Source organism: Diospyros lotus, chromosome 3 (genome assembly GCF_014633365.1).
Source record: "Diospyros lotus cultivar Yz01 chromosome 3, ASM1463336v1, whole genome shotgun sequence".
In the NCBI taxonomy this organism is placed as follows: Eukaryota; Viridiplantae; Streptophyta; class Magnoliopsida; order Ericales; family Ebenaceae; genus Diospyros; species Diospyros lotus.
In genome coordinates, this window is record NC_068340.1 from 5,946,168 (window position 1) to 5,965,561 (window position 19,394).

The 19,394-nt window shown below is 33.6% G+C and overlaps 1 protein-coding gene across 1 annotated transcript in view; it reads left to right on the forward strand.

Annotated features, from left to right (window-relative positions):
• The window catches only part of LOC127796746 (uncharacterized), a 35,237-nt gene extending 30,527 nt beyond the window's left edge, over window positions 1–4,710 (forward strand). The window contains exon 11 of the mRNA XM_052329102.1: window positions 4,449–4,710. The gene's annotated coding sequence lies outside the window, so the exon portion shown is untranslated. The remainder of the gene's footprint in view (window positions 1–4,448) is intronic.
• The last annotated feature ends 14,684 nt before the right edge of the window (window positions 4,711–19,394 follow it).

Genomic DNA, 19,394 nt, shown 5'->3' on the forward strand with positions numbered 1-19,394 from the left:
TTTGTTGTGTTAATGCATAATGTGAAGACTAAAGGGTCAAACTATGGAGACTTTTGATGAAGGTAGAGGTGTCCTACTTGATTTCTTAACGCAATGGTGCAAACTCAAAGATGGAGCATGAAGATGGCCAAGCTTGGAGCTACAAGCTTGGTGAGGGAGCGGGTATGCTCCTTATATAGTGATGCTACTAACACTAAGTTGTTGGTGCTGAAGAAAAAGAGCAATAAGCTTGAGCATGCCAAGGTGAATGTGAAAGTGATGCTGCCATTGCCACTATGTCTCGAAGAAATAAGCTAAAGCCACCTTGGTGTAAGGTGCGCAACGAAATTGGATGGAAGATTGGCTTGTTGAGGTAACAACGATCATATCTTGCAGGGACATCATGGCAAGGTAGTGGCCAAGCCAAGTGGATGGGAGGTGGTGGTTAAGTCAACTATCACGGGTCCAAACATAAACAACTACTTGTGATTGATACCTTACTCGTTTAACCTCTCCTAATGAACTAGGTTAGCCTGACCCTCACACAACCATGTTAAAAGACAAGTATGGAAAGCTTAAACACTCGAAGGAAAGCTACATAGAGAAAGTAAACAAATAGAGCGTGATTTGATTCAACTTTTCTGAATGATTACAAATGAATATCTTGTTTCATTATATAGAGCTTAATACATAAGTGCATCCTCTTGACTACTCATTAATTCACCTACCATTTACTATCTTCTCAACTACTATATTTAATCTATCTTCCAACTATGTGCTAGAATATTTTAGAGAATACAAGAGAGCTCCAAAACATTAGACATAAATAGGAGACTGAACAAAATTTCATTCTCGAAATTCTCACCGAACTGATCAAATAATTGAGGATGGATACAACTCACTTCGTTGCTAGCTTAGTGTGCAAATTACAGGGTTAATAGGAACCTTGGAGAGCCGAGCCACCGGATCCTAGACGTTAGCTTGGGAGCCTTGGATTTATTATGGTACAGCTAGGAGTATGAATTGCTCACTAACATGGGATGTGCTCAACATCAAGATGAAACAATGATCAGTTATCTATGTTACGTCGACCTGGTATTTAGGTCTACTGTGTATGAGCGATTTGGGGGTATTTCAAATAAGCAAGTCTTGTTTGCTAGGAAGTTTATGAATGATTTTTGGAAGCTTGTGGCGGATATGCTTTTAAAGGATGTGAACCTTATGTTTCATTATGGTAAATTCATCTGAGTCTTGGAGCAACATGATAAATTATGGGAGCATAGTTGGGAGTTCCAAAATGACCCGACAAGAATTGGGCATTTCTCTTAGGGGGCGTTTGTTAAAATGAGCAAGATAAGGTGATATCAAGATAAGATTGAGATACTTTCCGGACCAAGATATGGAATGATCAAGATAAGGCCGGGAAGCATTCCAAGATTTCTATCAGACTGTTTGTTAAATTTTTTAGAATCCATTGGTAACTGTATTTTTTCTTTCCATATGTTTGTTAATACATATGATAAGCACCAAAATAAGGGTTTTTTTACCAAAATATCCTTATTACCAAATTTATGATTAAAATAGTATTTTATGATTAATATGAATTGTCAAAAAAATTAAGATTAAAATTAAAAATAATATTTTATTTTCTAAATTCAAATTCAAAAATAAATTTAAAAAGAGTTGAAAAGTATAAATAATAATTGTTAGGATTACAATAATTCCACCTACATAATTAAAAATAGCCAAAACATATTTTCATAATAGATAATAAAATATAAAATTAAATAAAATAATTTAAAAATTGATGAAATGAATTATATTAGTTAATAAAATATATAGAGAGAGAGAGAGAGAGAAATTTAAATTTTAAAAATTAATGAAATGAATAATGTCATTTAAATTTTAAAAATTGTCAAAATATATAATAATTTAAAAATATATTAAATAATATTAATTATAAGAGATAAATAAATAAACTTTTTAATAAATTTAAATCTTTAAAATGCATTAAATAGTATTAACTATCTTACAAGGGGTTGATAAGTAATTGAGGCTTATCTTGAAAGAGCCAGATAAATTTATCCGATGAGGGAGGTCGGATAAATTTATCTTAAAAGGGGGAGATAAGAGGTCACGTGATGCCTTTTCTGAAAATGACCAGATAAGCTTAACAAACACGTTGGAAAGACCAAACATCCGGAATGCTTCCCATATCTGACCTTTCTCCCTCTTATCTCAGTTAACAAACACCCCCTTAACGAATTTCCATTCATGTTGGCAGCCTAGGAATTCGAGAATCTAGGTGATGAATTGTAATACCTGATAAATTCTAAAAGATTCAAGGGTAAATTATCTTGGGGGCAAAAATAGAATTTAAGGATAAATGAAGGGTATAACGATAATTTATTACCGTATAGATGACCGAATTAATTGTCGGGAGTGTTCTGGAGTCGAGATGCCAAAGGAAAATAGTGTAGCATTAATAAGCACCCCGAAATAGGAATTATGGTGCCGAAAGAAGTCGGATCGGGAACAATTTTCGGTACAGCTAAAATGCAGTTGTAGTTAGGCTACAATACCGAATTGTTATAGACGACTTTCGAAAAATCAACGGAAGCTTGAGGGGGCTTCGGTTTTTCATAAGGAACAACCTTCAGTGCTTTCAGGAAGAAATGAAGAGGTTTAGGGCCAAAACGAAGATTCGGGCCTAAGTGCAAGTTTTGAAAATTACCAGATGAAGGTCTAAATAATGTTTTTTTAGAATTTTCAGAGGTCAAATGAACGTTTTAGGACTTGAAGGTGCTAAATGCAATATTGGAAAGTTTAGGGGCTAAGAAAAATGGGTCAAAAAGTAAAGGCCAAAAGTTAAGGGGCCAAAATGCAAAAAAAATAAAAAAAAGTTAGTAATGGGAGACTGACCAGCACATGACCGATCGGCCATGACCGATTTTGGCCATCTAAAGCACTGGTCTAGCACGAGGAGTGGTCAGGGATCACGTAGGTGTGATCATTAGCTGACAAAGGCCACCGTAGTGGCCAGAATTTAAAGAAAAAGCCGACCAGAAAGTTGGTCAGAATTATCGCGCCTGCAAATGGCCATTTTGGTTGACAAGGGTCGTTTCCAAGCTAATCTAGGGGAGGTGGAGACTCCTAAAGCAATAGGCTAGCCAATCTCGAGCATTGACAATGCTTATAAATAGGGGTTTCGCGATGGCCGAAAATAGGGGAAGAATAAGCTTTAAATTAAGGTCAAAATCGAACGAATTGGCATTTCAAAATAAGGGGCTTTTGAAGCCCATGAGATTTAAATCATTTCTGGTAAGTTTCATACATTTTTGTTAAAGTTTGAGGGTGTTTCGAGAGGTTTTCGAAGTTAGAGGCGGACGCCGAAACCGGGACTTTAAGCCTCCGGTTGAGGCATTTCGGGAGCTCCTCTCGAGGCATAAGTCATGCCATGAGGATCGATTGGAAGAAGGCTTGAATGAGGCATAAAAATCCCATATCACCAGCACGGTCGTTGTCGGAGAAGACGACCAGCGCATGTTGGTCACGCGCGGTCCTTCACGCGCGCCACTCGCCCTAGGTGCGTGCAGGCGCGTGTGGGCGTGTGGAGCCTCCGAAAAATTTGGAAAAAATTTCTAAAAATCAAGAAAATTATTTTATTGAAGTCCATGCAAAAATATCTAGGTTTGGGCTTCCCGATGTCTCGATTTTAACACCAAAGAACCTCATTTTGCGTGAAAACGCATCATCCGGGTAAATCCAGTATTTTTTCCTTGAATTTTATAACCTATAATGAATTGTTGTGAAATTAGATTTGAGAAAATAGTTTCGAGGTATTTATTGAAATTTTTGGAAAGGAAAAATGAGAGAAAATGAAATAAATGGAATATTGATGATATTTAGCGATTAAATATCATTTTGATGATTAAGGTGATCGAGATGATGTGATTGGTACAACTTTTGAGAGTTGGGATGGGAATTGAGGTTAGACACGCATATCGAGGCGATGCACGCTTTTCGATATGTCTTGATCTTTGGGCAAATGTGAGTTTTCATATCCTAACTATGGTTTGTGAGTGGTTTTCTTACAAGAATTTATATTCATAATATATTTGTTATATATGCATGTTGTTATGAATGCAATATTCATTTTGTCATATTGCATGGAAAGTCGTGATAATTACATGACATGATGTTATTGTCATATTGATGTTTGTGCATGGGAATGGAATGTCGTCTCCAGAGTGTAGCCGTAATTCCCCTAGGGCAATGATGGAATAACGTTAGGTTTATCCTGTAAAGGTTCGGGATTTGCCTAGGATTCCGTGCCGGGCTGGTGGGCCTGGGAAGTTACATTAATGGCAAATGTTCATGTTATTCCATCATGCATTTGTATATATATATATATATATGTTTTTAGACCCTCACTAAAAGTTTCATCTTCTAATGGGTTATGTCCCTAGATCATTCAACGTTCCAGTTTAGACCTGCAGCTTAGGCAAGGAACATGTTGAGATATGACGGCACGTGATGGCGTGGCCGATGGATTCAGCGAACTAACTCGGATATGTTTTACCTGATGCTTTATTGATGATTAGCCTTGTTAGAATATTATGGAATCTCTATGTATTTATGTATTTCAATATTGAGAATATGATGTTAACTATAATACGAATTTTTATGTTATAAATAAAGTGAATTGATTATGTACCATATTAGGTTTCGATTATCGCTTTCGCATATTGTGAATGATTTACTGGGGGTTTTGTTTGGAATTCGGTACTTAAGATTTAAGTTATGTACCGAGAAAGAAAGAAAAAATTAATTTATGTATATTTTAAGCCCTAGCATAGTGACACGTTCGATAAAAGAAAAGCGGGGTGTTACACGAATTAGTTCACTCCAGTGTCAAAGACAATGAGGATCTTACATACCTTGAGAGTGAGGCCACGTCTCGTGCCGAAAATGATGAGAAAAGCATCGCATAGTAAGACTATGTTGTGGTGATAGAGAAATGTTGTAAAATAGTGGTTATGTTCTATGTAACAAAAAAAATGGCAACTAGAGTTGAGTTTGAGTGAGAAGGAAGACCTCGCGCCTGCAGAAATGGAAACTAGAGTCTAGGGCATAGGTGTCAGCCAAGCCTGACACAAATACCCTTTTCCCTATATGGCTAGTGGGTAAGTGAGTAAAATGCCATAGGACCGACGGTGAGAAAGATGAGGGGAATTAACTAGTAAGAGGTGGGGATTTGAGAAGAGAAGATGATAGTAAGAAGGCACAGTAGGCTGTTGAGTGATGGAAAGGGACAATCGGTCGATCGTGAACAGTCACCCGTTTTCTTTAGTCTATTAACTGTCCTAACTAAGCCTGACTTTCTAAGTTTCCTGTCTTTGAAAGATGAAAATCTATCTAATGCCTAAGTCTGTGTGTTGTGAGGGGATTAAAAGCACTAAAGGACATATACCCCCCAATTACTTGAGTACCCAAACATGAATTTTGGGGACAAAATTCTATTAGGGAGGGAGACTATAACGACCCAAATTTTTAGGACAAAGAGCAAGGTGGTTACGTGCTATGCTCACAATAGTTATCTTCGGGAAAAATAGAAGACCTATGTGTGGTTTGAAGGAACTTCAAGCGAATAAGCTAATCCGGAGAGGCTTAGAGATCAAAAGAGGTTCGAGATTTTGAGCTTGGCATGGGATGTATTCGAATATGTTAGGATGTATTTGGATATGTTAGGGTGTATTCGGATATAGCAAGCTATATATTCGAATGTGTGGCAAAGATGGAGGATGAGATATTTGGATACATGGCATTTTGAATGTAAGGGCAGCTACCCGGATATGTTGGAGCATATTTGAATGTCTTCAAAAGAAAGAGAAAGGCTTGTTCGGATAGCTTGAAAGACATCCGGATATGCCAAGATGTATATTCAGATATGTGAAACAAAGAAGCAGAAACCATATCTGGATATGAGGAGCCTTATTCGGATGCATCCAAGGAAAATGGGAGGCCTTATTCGAATATTAGAAGCCCTATTCGGATACCTAAGGAAAGACATCCGAACACCCAAGGGCATTTTTGGATATCACTAAAGAAGAAAGTTAGCATTCGAATAGCCTAGAGGAATCCAAATATTAGCCATGCATCCAGTCTTCCTGCATTCTTTCCTCTCGCCTCTCTAGTTTTATTTTTTTATGGCAAAGTAAATCATTAATAAGGTGCCAGGAGATAAGGAAAATTAGAGATACATGGCTTAAAATGAGAATGAGTTAGTATAACTAATGATTACGTAAATTAATTGTGAAGGTTCAGTTGTGGGGAACTGGTGAGTATAAATAGGAGAATGAGGTTTGGCTAAGGGAAGAGAATTGGAGAAGCCGCCTTGGTAATGGCTGAAAGTTAGAGTGAAAACTAGAGGAAGTTTGAGGAAGAAAAAGACACAACCAACAATGAAAAATAGGGAGAAGAGGAAGGAAAGTTGTTGCAAGCGAAGCTGAAGGCAAGTTCTTTACCCCATTTTCTTTATGTTTAAGAATTGCAGGTTCCCTGTGGTCATTTTTCATTTTTTGGACTCGTTGCAACTCTTTCTTGAGCATGAAAATAAGGTTTATTTCGCCCTATTATTCCTTGGGAATGATGCTTTCTTGGATAGGGTCAGAGTTACGCAAGATATTGTAACATCTTGCGAGAAAGCAGTGTATGGGTTCGGTCCTGCCTTCTAAGGTTATTGAGTTATGTTAAGAATTTTAATGGGAGAAGTGTGTGAAGAGTCATGGGAAATCTTATGAAATGCTAAGTCTAAAATATGTAAGTTAATGTTATCTGCGTGTGGTTAAGGGTGTGGAGTACAAAATTATTGACTGTCGACCGTGGGTCATGGTAGTCAATGGGTGGATGTATCAGTTATCAGTTGTTGTGATAAACTATAGAAGGGCCAGGAAAACTGGTACTATTGGTCATCCATCTTTATTATTATACATATTATGGTATTGTTGTGACACATGGGAACTGGGTTGCATTCATTGAGGGGACATATTTTGTGTGTGTGAGAAACTATGTGCATTGACATGACCTGATTAGCCTGTTGAGTGCCGACTCGGGTATGACAGGCGAGCATATGTATTTAGAGCATTTTGCCCATTTGAGTTCCTATGTGAGCGTAGTATGGTTTGATGCTTGATTTATGGGGGTCTTGTCATCACGTTTATATTGCAGAAACTATTGCATTTCTTATTCGTTACATTGCAAAGTAAATAAGGGTGACTTTAAGGGATATGATAGAGGCGCGTAAGATTATGGGGATGAGGCCCGCGACAATGACATGTTATGATGATATGTTGTGATTATGGCAAGAAATGTTAAATAATGGGATAAAGAGCATGACATGAAAAACAATATGGTAGCCCATGCAAGGCTGCTTGCAGGTTTTGTATGTGAGGCTTGGGTGCTAATGTGTGCATCTTATGTGAATCTCAAGGACTATATATGTGCAGTGTACTTTATGTTTATATATTTGAAGCTAATGCATGGTCTGTTAATGGCATGATATGTTATTGTAATGGCATGTAATGTTTGTGATGTAGGGAGAGTTCTACCCTGAAGCTGACTGAAAAAAAAAAATTTAAATAAAGATACTGCCTTAATTTTCTTTCATTTTCATTAACAGCGAATACAACACAATTTCTCCTATATAATTCAGGGATTGACCTGACTCAAACGGAAGACCTTAGTCAGGAGTAAAAGCACTAGAACCCCCCGTCCCAGCACATCCCCAGTATCTTTAAGGTCGAGACGACCCTGTACACATGCACCTAGACACCGGTCCCTTTGGCTCAACTTTTTCTTTTTTTCCCTCTCAGTCGTCTCCCACTTCCATCTCCAATTTCTATACCTTCAATCCATTGTAATAATATTATATATATATATATATAGACATTCCTAAGCCTCCAATTGCAATTGACTCCCCCTCCAATTGCGCCTTCATAATATTATATATCTATACGTGTGCGCATGTTCCTCCAATTCTCTATCTTTAATATAATATTTATATATATGTAGTAGTCTTCAATTCTTATTTTACAATTGCACTTTCCAATTCCTTTTCTAATTTTATGTATATATATATATATATATGTCACCCAATCCTCCTCTCAATTGGATTTTCAATTGTCGCTACTTTCTCTTCTAATTCTTTAATATATATAATATATATGGTATGGCCTATCAATCCATGTCTTCAATGTGAACTTCTTTCTTAATTGTAATTCTCCCATAATTCGAATTTGCACACCGTTTGAAGAGTAAAAAAGCAAGTATATTTATAATTTTTGATTTTCTTACTTTTTTTTCAAATCCTATTAAAATGATAAATTACCTAAAATTAATATAAAAAACATATGAAAACATTATAATTAAGCATAAAATTAAGTAACAATGATATAAAAAATATGTAAGAAATATTAATAAATCAAATGCCCTCAAACTTGAATTTTTACTTGTCCTCGAGCAAAAGAAACATCAGTGAAAACTTAAACAAAAAATAAAAAAACTTATTTCATTTCGATTTCTAAGGGTTTGCCTCAAACATATCCACAAATTTATAACTTAAAGAAAAATTTAAACATTACAATAATTTATATTTAAATCATAAATCAATTTAACTTCACAAAGAAATTTTTGAAATGTGTGTATAGCCAATTGTAAAATATTGATGCACTTAAAATGAGTTTATGCAAATAAATAACTATAAAATGACCTCTAAATAGAAATAATTCAAACTCTATAGGCATACTTTTCATTTATTTTTCCGCTAATATAGAACAATACATGTTCAAGAATTAATAAATTTTTATTAGTTTATAATATTAAGGCTAGGGTAGGGGTTAATAAAAAAAAAATATGAATTGCAAAGTAAAAGAAAAAGTTGATAACAAATTTTCCTCACTAATTCAACGAAATTTCACTCAAATCCCCAAAAAAATATTACAAGATTATATTCATATGATGAGTTGAATTGTAATACCCCGAGAGTCCAGAGAAGTTAGTATATATCGAGGATAGTATAAGATAGGAAATAACACCATCTGGATATCTTTTGGGTTGAATGTTGGCAAAAAACTCTCAAGTTAAGCGTGCTTAACCTAGGGTAATCCAGGGATGGGTGACCCCCCTAGAAAATTCGAGTAGGCCCATCAGGGTAAGTTGTTCCGGTCCTTCCTATCGCTCGATCAGGATGTTACAGGTGGTATCAGAGCCGACCCCCGAGCCTCTGAGCGCGGTGGTGGGGCAAATCTCAGCGATGAGGCTGAGTCCCGATGGAGGTGTGTGTAGGCCCCTATGGGGGGTGCGTGTAGGCACCTTAGGCGAATCCCACATCGGCCATGCAAGAGGGGAGATCTGGGACCGGTTGTAAGGTCGCATGACGAGGACGTCATGTGCTTAAGGGGGGAAGAATGTAATACTCCGAGAGCCTAGAGAAGCTCGTATATATCGACGATAGTGTAAGAAAGGAAACAACACCATCTAGATACCTTTGGACTGAATGTTGGCAAAGAATTCCCAAGTTAAGCGTGCTTAACCTGGGGTAATCCAGGGATGGGTGACCCTCCTGGAAAGTTCGCGTAGGCCCATCAGGGTAAGTTGTTTCGATCCTTCCTATCGCTCGATCGGGATGTTACATGAATCCACAGGGTGAGCAAATTGTTGTTGTTTTTGTTTTTTTTTTTTTTTTTGAATATATGTAAATTAATGTAATCACAAATATAAATACAAATAAGAAATGATTACAAAATATCTATAATTCTTTCACATTTTCTCTATTTTTACCATTACCCCCAAACTAAATTTTCTTCATGTACGTGGGAATGGTAGCTTTCAACCTTCTTTCATCAATTTTAATAAATTAACCCCTAAATTTAGAGCATGCACACTCACATCTTCTCTCTTTCTCTCAAATTTTTCACCAATAATTTCTTTTAAATGGTAGGTTTGGTGTCTAGGTTAATGTGGTTTACCAAAGAAAAAAGCTCAATTATATACAAAGTTCAAATGGAGTAAATTAGGGATAAATTTAAAATACATGGTAATTTTAAAGGTTATTAATTTCAATCCAAAAATAGCCTAAATCATATTTTGAATTGTGCAATACCTAGGATTTTGCCTTGAGAAGTAATCAAGCAAGTTCTAGAATATGTTGAGATCTATTTAAAGTTACAAAATTTACATAAACCTGCTTTAAGTAGCTAAACAACTCATTATTCAAGGCTATGTGCTCAAATTGTTCCAAAATTTTCAAATGAAATTTAAACTAACTCAATCTTTAAATACAAATTATCATAATGCAAAATATTTTTTAAAAGTCATAATTTATTTCCATTAAGTTTTATCATAGATTCTTCAATTATCTAAATAAATAAGTCTCAAATTAAAACAAAACAAAACAATTTTTTTTTTTTTTACATAAAAACACAAATTTTTTCTAATTTTTCCATCTACCAAAAATTTGATAATAATTTTTTACAAGTGTACAAATCGCACAAGTAATATAGTAATGAGTAAGAATGTCGTTTCCACAAGGATTAGTTGATAATTATAAAAATTATATTAACTCAAATGTTATTTAAACAATTAATTAAATGATGAATTGATTAATTTAAGAAAACAAAATGAAATAATAACACAAAAAATAAATATGAAGAATTTTAAGTTTTAGAGAGCACTAGAGTATTTCAATTTCACCTAAATGATTTAATTTTAACTTAAATGGTTGACAATTCAAATTTAATTATTTAAGTAAAGATAATTAACCACACAAGTCAAATTTTTACTTCCGTTCAAATTATATTCTTGTGATATTTATTATCTAAATGAAGTTATAGTTTTTTTTTTCTGGTCTAAATCTATATTAACATATATCAATCAAATATTGGTCAAATATTTGATGGCATTAACCATAATAATAAACACTTACATGAATAAAAAAATTAAATTATTATATTTAAATTACATAAAAATACTCTAGTTATAGAGTTTAGTTCATATTACAAATGATAAAATTCATAACAAAATAAATGAACATAAATGTAGAATTTAAAATAAATAAAAGAATAGAATAAAAACACTTTTGATGAACAAAATTTCCTTCTTAAAAAATACTGTAACCAATTCTCAAAGAAAATTCAAGAAATTCTCCACCAAAAATGCTCAATTTCTTAACTCCATCAAACTCTCTCACGTCTGCCCTTCTCCAAAAACACAACCCTTTTCCTTATTGTGCCAATTTCTCTTCTTTATAGGCGTAGCTTCCTCCAATTCTTTTTTCCAATTCCAATTTTAAATCTATGCCTTTATGTTATGTGTATAAATCATGTGCGGTGTCTTTTATGAATCATACTAAATGTACATCTTAAATTATACAAAAAGGGTATCATGATTAAAATATTTATTGTCTCCATACGCCTCACGCACTTCTATGTGACTCATGAGAGATATTTTTATCATTGATATACCTTTGTGTAACTCAAAATATATACAAAAGTATATCAATAGCATTATTCATCTTTTATTCCTCCAATTTATTCCTTTCTTTTATGGCTGCCCCTCAAGTCACTTTCTTCAATTTCTTTAATCACCCTAGGGCCTTTTTTTTTTTTTTTTCCTTCTTTGCGACTGTCTCCCACTTCCATCTCTAATTTTCATACCTTCAATCTTTTGTAATAATATTATATATATATATATATATATATACATTCATGCCTAGCCTCTAATTGCAATTGACTCCCTTCTAATTGCGCCTTCATAATATATTTTATATATACATGTGTGCATGCCCCAATTCTTCATTCCTTACAATAATATATATTATTCAATCGTGAGCTCCATTTTCTACTCCTTTTCTCAACATTTAATATAATATATATATATATATATGAGAAGTAATTTTCAATTTTTTTTTTTTTTTACAATTGTAGCTTCCAATTCCTTTTCTAATTCCAAGTGAGGTCCATTGGGCCAGATAAAAAATAAAAATTAATTTTATGTCCAACCCAATTTTTTATAACCCTGTATGTTCAAGGTTATGATGCGGCCCAAGCCTACTTGACCAGTTGACCTATTAGGGCTCCAGCCTCCCACGATCCCACCCACTCCCAGCTTCCTTTCTATTATTTTTCTTCTTGTTACAGTGAGTCTCTCTCTCTCTTCAAGTGTACATATTTTGTGAAATCCAATTGTTCGATCTTAGATCTTACTATATTTTTACTATGAAAAAACCTCGATCTACAAGAAGATAAGATTTTTAGTTTTATCAATCATATTTTTAACATAGATTAATGATATATATATATATATATGTATTTACATATAGTTGAGTTTGGCCGAAAGTTTAAACTTAGATTTATGGAGATTCAAACATTAGAATTTGCTAGTTTTTGGGTATGTTGGTTGATGGGGGTAAGGGTGTCAGGTGGTTGCCACTGATCGCCAGAAAACCACCGACCGCTGTGGCCTGTGCTGATTGGCTTTTTCTTTTTTCGTTTTGATTAGAAATTAAAAACCAGATCTAAGGCAATTTAGCCGTTAGATCTAACCCATTTTTGGATACATTAACCCTATTGGCTTAGCGTTTCAAACGGTAGCATCTAATTGTTGAAATCGTTGATCGACGGCGATCGTCATCGAGCATCGGTGACAGCGGATGTGGCTACTATTGATTGTTTTTCTTGGATATAAAATATCAATCATTGATTATTTATCCAATTCTTGTTTAATTTTTAGAAAGATGTGAGGAGATATTTTTTTTTTAAAAAAAGTCCTTATTTCAATTGAAGAAAACAGTGAAGACTAAAGAAAGAAAATAAGTGTTGAGATGGATGATAATCATAATATTCAAGAGAATTATGATACAAAGAAAGTAAGTATTGAAGAAAATTGTGAAGTAAAAAGAGTAAGTATGGAAAAAAATTATATTGAAGAAAAAAAACAAGTTAACAAATGAAGTATTGAGCAAATTGATATTGTATAACTAGCAAATTGATATTGTATAACTTCCTACGGATCTCGGGTTAAGAAAATGTAGAATTTTGATTTGTTTCTATTAAATCAAAATCCTGACTCCACTCTTGATTATATATATATATATATGCACATGCCACCCAATCCTCCTCCCTCCCGACTTTCAATCGTGGTTACTTCCTTCTCTAATTTTTTAATATATATAATATATATGACATGGTCAATTAATTAATGCCTTCAATATGGACTTCTTTCTTAATGGTAATTCTCCTTCAATTTAGATTTGTCCACCTTTTGAAACTTATAAAAGTAAGTATATAGAGTTTTCACATATACATTTTTAATCAGATGCTTGAGCATCAAAAATTTATAATTTTTTCTTTTTTTTTTTTACTTTTCTTTCAAATTCTATCAAAATGATAAATTATCTAATATTAATATAAAAAGTATATAAAAGTACGAGAACATCAGCGCCACGTGTCATGATATTCTGGGATCAAATGTGTGTGTGTGTGAGAGAGTTGAGCCACACGCACGCCAATGTTTGTAAAAAGAGTGCTACCATTTTGTTTCATACGTCATATAGAGAGTCTGCATCACCTTTGCCGCCTTCTTAGGGACGTTGGATTATTTGACATTAGAGTCCGTATTGGTTTTATCCGCTGACTGCTGCAAGGATTTCAACTTTATCAAAATTCAAATTGTGCACGTAATTAGATCATCTGCAATTATAAATTGTCCTATATATAGACAATAAATTATTTTCTTTTACAGCATATTCAAGTCTTAAGCTGAGTACAAACTCAAGTCAGTGGTGGCGGCCGAACAAAATAATCCACTTTACACTACAATAATTGATCACAAAAGGAAAAAATCAAACTAGTGATCTTTTACTTTGCATGAAGATGTCAATAACTGATCAAGAGATGCTACAAAATTTAATCATTTTGAGACCATTCATTCAGATGAAAATCCTTTTATTTCTTAGAATATGACCAAACATCTTAGAATATGTTCAAATTAAGGGTTAATTTGTGGTTAAAGGCAAGGACAACTTCATCCTTCATACTACAAATTTGACACTCTAATTTAGATTATATATTGTTATATATATATATATATATATTAGGCAAGGTAGTGCAGATGGTCCTTCAATATTGGAGGTGTTTAAAGCACGTACATGGAGCTTTATCAAGATAAAGGGTATATCAAAATACGGTTGGAATGAATTTCGGAACAACATATGGAATAACTAAGGATATGGTTGGGAAATATTTCAAATTTTTTATTAAATTGTTTGTTAAATTTTTTGAAATATACTGAAAGACATATGCATCATATTTTTTATCTGTAAGGTTTGAGATATACTTATCTTAAAGGAGAAAAATAAACATATTTAAAAAATAAAAGATAAGAATTCACATGACTTCTTTTTCAATAGTTGCATATTGAAAAGGATAAAAATCTAAAATATTTTTAATATCTTATTTTTTTAATTTATATCTTAATTAATAAATACTACCTAAATAAATTATTAATAGATGGAATAGGAATGGATGCCATCATCCATCTCCCGCTCATGCTTTAATTGGAAATTAATAACTAATGATAAAACTTTCAATTGCAAATTTTTATACCAATAATGCTGAAAGAAAGAATATACTCTAATTATCTGCAAATCTATCTACCTTTTTCCAGGAAAAGTGTTCCCAAAGCAAAAGTGATAGACAAATAAATTATTATTTTGTTAGTGAAAATATTGATCTCATACCAGATAAGAGCAAATAAAAATTCATGTGATGGGAGGGTATATGATAAGTGTTTTTTATATACTTATTTTGGTCTATAAACTTAGCATTTATACTTTCAATGGATATAATTTCTACTTAATTTGTTTCTATATGTGGTTATGTAGGTGATAAACTCATTTGAATATATTTGGAGTGGAAATGATTATTTTAGTGCATGATTGGAGCTAAACTCGACATGAAAGGCATGGATGGACATCTATTCGTGGTCGATGTTGAAGAAGTCACAAAACAACAAGATGAAATTACAAAAGTTGAAGAATTGAGAGGTCAAGTTGTTATAGCTCACAATTCTAAAGCGGAATGCATTCCATAGTAGAACCGTTGTAATAGAAAGTTGTTGTAGCTCACGATCCTAATGCGAAATGCATTCCGCGATAGGACCGCGGTTGGACATCTTTACTGAAGTTTACGGTTCTACCGTAGTTAAGCATATTGTGGTAGGACTGCGGTGGGGTTAAAAGCTTAGCGAAAAGGTCGTTTCAAGCTCGTTTTCTTCCAAATCAAATAGGGATGGACTCCTTCAAGTTGCACGACTCTAAAAACCTAAAAAACATTATACAAAGACTTATTCTTGAGGGATTTGGGATTTTTTTTTGTCGAAAACAAGAAAGAGTCGAAGAAAAAGGAATGAGACTTTGAAGAACTTAACTGTTTGATTGTATTTTTCTGTGCTCTTTCTTCTTTTCCAAATCATGACTTTCATTTTTATTGTTCTATCATTGATTGAAGTCATGTTAAGCTAGGTGTTTTATAACTAGGGTGAATGATGAAACCTCGTTTTAGAGTTGTCAAAAGGGTCGGGCGGCCCGTTACTGTTCAAACGAGCCGGGCCAAGCCCGGCCCCCATGGGGGGGGGCTGGGCCGGGCCACAGAATTTGGGCCCACGGCCCGGCCCCGTTAGGACCCTATGGGCCGGCCCGTGAGGCCCTTATGAGCTCATAAAATTGATGGCCTTCAATCATCATATTGAGTCGGTATGATTTCACATAATAATTTTGTGATACAAGAGTTAAAAATTAATTAGCTCTGGGTACACAGTCTGCTTGAAATTTAAGTTCAAGCTTGACTTAACTCTAATTCAATTTTATCTAACTAATTTAGTTTTTATCAAAGTCCGACCTAGTCCAAGTTAATTAGTATCATCATTAGGCCCTAACAAATACTAAGCGAATTAATTAATGATTGTGAGAAAGAGTAATAGAATAAAACAAGCAGAGAGCTTGATGATTAGCTTTAATCATGGGCGCATCACCCATCCTTTGTAGTTATCAATTTAATCATGGGCGCATCACCCATCCTTTGTAGTTACTAATTTAATCATGGGCGCATCACTCACACTAAAGGAATTAATTAATGATTTTGCAATTTGCATGTTACTTTTCTTGTGAGTTGACAACTTGACATAAAGAAAAAGCAATTTGCATGTGTTTCACTATTTTGCTTGTGAGTCCACAACTTGACATAAAGATAAAGTATGACTTGTGACAAATATTCACTCATAAGGGTTGCCTGACAACGTTTGAAAATTTGAAGACTAGCATATATAACTTGACAATGACAAGGCTGGCAAGGCTGAGACTATTAATATTATAAAAGTTTTAAAATTTAAATATGCTACTTTCTTTTGTTATATAATATATATTATAAATATATGTGATTTATAATATAATATTATATCTGTTATGTATAATATAATATAATAACATATTATATATCAATTTTAAGTCATAGGAGTTATTTTTGGAATTTTCAAGTATTTTCCCAGAAAAGTGCATAAAATACAAAAAGTGACAATGAGATTCCCTACAGTATCATTGATAGGAAAGTAAATGGTGGGAAGGCTGAAGGCATCAAACGCCATCAAAAATTTTAGAAAAAGTATCCTTCATGATGACCACCAATGGTGCATTTGGCTGCTGAGTCAGGTTGTCACCCATGTTTGTCAGGCTGCTTGACAAATATTCTCTAACTTTTCTATCACAACATTTGAAAATTTGAAATTTACGGAAGTTCAAATTTTTCATAACATTTGAATTTGAAATTCAAATTTGTAAGTCTCTTGATTGTCTATAAATAGGAGAACAAATATGAGTTATTTTCATTTGCTCTCGAATTCCATGCAATTCTGTTGTTCAATTGTTCTTGAGTTTTCACTTCTTAATTCTTACTTATTTTTGCCTCTCTATTTTATAAGTTTTATCCATTCTCAAATTAGATAGTATTCTTATCAATAATAATGTCTTTCCTTCGTCGCTCAAAATCCACCCGTTTTTCTCGTGGGACTCCTTCTGGTTCTATAGATCCACCACGGTCTAGCACATCTAACCCCATAATTCGTCCACCTCGTCGTCCTCAGCCCCAACCCCCAGTGGATTTCATTCATGATTTGTATAACACAAATTATGCAGATCAGAATGAAACACTTCCACTCGACTCACTAGAAAAAGATGACAACATCAATTTTGCTGGGCCTGCTGATTTTCCACCCCCACTAACACCCAGAGAGAATGAAGAAGATGATGCAGGTCCGTCAAATGTGGGAGCTGTTAGGAAAAGACAGCTAACAAGTGCTGTTTGGAACTATTATGAAATAGTTCAGGTTGAAGGCGAGGGTGAAAAAGCCCAATGTAAGGTATGTAAAAAACATCTTGTGTGTGGCGATGGAACAGGTCATCTAAAAAGGCACGTGGCAAAGCATGAGGAGGCAATGGCCTGTAGTGAAAAAGGTAGTACACAAACTCAATTAAATCTTTCAGGTAATATTCATCGCTATAATCCAGAATTAGACAATGAGTGTTTAGCTAAAATGATAATTAAATCAGAATGCATTTTTTTGTTTGCATAAGATCCCGCTTTTAAGTGGTATTGTAAAACTGTACACAATTCACAGTCTAGAGGTTTTTCTAAGAACACTATTAGAAATGAAGCAATGAGATTATTTTTAATATATAAAGATAATCTAAAAAATGTATTTAATCAACTTACTAGTAAAATCTCACTTACATCTAATATATGGTATGACAGATTAAAAAATAATCATTATTTATGTGTGACAGTCCATTGGATAGATGACATGTGGGCTATTCAAAAAAGAATAATTACTTTTAAAGAACTTGTAGAAGCACACAGTGGAAACTACATAGCTCAAGCGATTTTACAGTCCGTTTTAGATTACAATATTTTGGAAAAATTATTTGCTATTTCTTTTGATAATGCTAGTAATAATAATGTCGCAGTGGAACGATTAAAACTTTCTGTGCCCTTAATTTTAGGGGGAAAATTGTTTCACAATAGATGTACATGTCACATTTTAAATCTATGTGTTCAAGATGGTCTTCGTGTAGGTTCAGAATCATTAGAAAAAGTAAAAAGTTGTTTAAAATTCATACGCACTAATACGTCTAGACTTAGAGAATGGAAACAATTAGTTCATGCTTATCAACTTCCCTATAAAAAATTTTCAAAAGACATTGAAACTAGATGGAACTCAACATTTTTGTTATTACAAATGATAACACCGTATAGAGAACTTTTAACAATGTTTTGGAATAAAGAAATGCCCCCATCTCATCACATAACTGAACTTGATTGGAATTTGTTAGATATACTTATTTTTATATTAGAACAATTTTATCATGCTACAATTACATTTTCTGGTTGTAAATACCCAACAACTCACCTTTTTTTAAGAGAAATATATAGTATAATAAATTGTTTCAATGAATATAGAGAACATCAAAGTTACATGCCATTTCTTGACCCAATGGAAGCAAAATTTAGGAAATATTGGACACAAATTCCACCACTTTACCTAATAGCTAGTACGTTAGATCCCACACAAAAGTGGAATGTTGTAGATGGTTTTTTAGATTTTTATGGCAATGCTATGAATATTGATATAGATGATACGAAATATGAAGTTAAACAATTAGTATATGAAATGTATAATTTGTATGAATTTCATTTTAAACCTAGACAACAAATTAAAGACTCATCAAAACAAACAAAATCCAAAGGAAATTTAAAATTTGAATTTTCAAAATTTTTGAGAAGTAAACAATCAATAAAAACAACTACAACGTCAAGTAGTGCATTTAATGAATTAAATTTTTATTTAAATAGAGATATGCAATTTTCTGATGATGAAATAAATAATTTTGATGTTTTGGCCTGGTGGCGCCTAAACCAACACACATATCCTGTTTTGGCTGCCATGGCTCGTGATGTACTAACTCCTCCGGTGTCCACAGTACCGTCGGAGTCTGCTTTCTCTGCAGGTAATAGGGTGTTAGATCCAAAAAGATCAAGATTATCACCAAAAATATTGGAAATGTGTGTTTGCTTTAAAGATTGGCTCGATGTGGAGTTCGAACAACAAGGGATCGAGTTAGTAGATGAATCAAGTGAAGATGATGTTGATAACTAGCTGAAACCACTTTACCTTTGTAATTTTGTACTATTTTCTTTTATTTAATCGAAAAGATGTAAAATTTTAATTTAATTATTGTACTCCCTCACCAATCAATATTGGCAATTGCCATTTGAGTGATGGGAGTTTTTTGCTAGCCGCAAGATAAT